A 733-nucleotide genomic window follows, 5' to 3' on the forward strand; every position below is an offset into this window, starting at 1 on the left:
TTTTAATTCCCCGGCCCCCTTCTTCTGCCCGCGGATTCCTAGGTCCAGAAGTCTCCAGCTAACAGCCTAAAGAAGCAAGCTCAGCCGACTGTACCACCGCGGGGCTAAATTTGTTGTTGTTGTTAAGTAGCACTTTTTTCCTAGAGCAGATGCAGAGCCCTTGTTGTCAATATTCATTTCGTTTTTTCTAGTACAAGATGGGAGCAGCTTAACTCGGAGCGTAGTCCCGCGGCGAGCTGCAGACAGTGGACCACCTCGGAGAGTCTAGGGGTCCTGGGCTCAATCTGGAAGGAGGAAGTGGGATGAGAGTTAGCGGGGTAGGAGTTAGCAGGGAGCGAGTTGTTTGTTGTTTGTTGTTTACCGAGGTAGCCAAGCGGCGTGTGAGTGTGAGTATGTGTGTGTACACGCGCGCGAAAGCGCGCGACCGGTGTGAGCCTACAAAGTGAATCTTGGCTCTGGGAAGCACCGGAGGAGAGCGATTAAAGAGCAACTGGAATAGAAGATACTCGCGAGGAGTGGCTGGCGCTCGCTGCCTAGCTTTGTTGTGGTTGCCCTGGGCGCAGCGGCAGCTCGGTCGTAACGAGGGCTAAAGGCCGAGTTAATTACACCGGGTGGATTTCGCTGGGCGGGGGACGATGGGACTGGCTCCTATCGAACTTTTCCCAAAAGGAAAAGGAGGCAAGTGGGGTTAGAAAGGTAAATACCCGACAAGATTTTTGGTAGAAACTTGTTC

Source organism: Microtus pennsylvanicus, chromosome 2 (assembly GCF_037038515.1).
Source record: "Microtus pennsylvanicus isolate mMicPen1 chromosome 2, mMicPen1.hap1, whole genome shotgun sequence".
Taxonomy (NCBI): Eukaryota; Metazoa; Chordata; class Mammalia; order Rodentia; family Cricetidae; genus Microtus; species Microtus pennsylvanicus.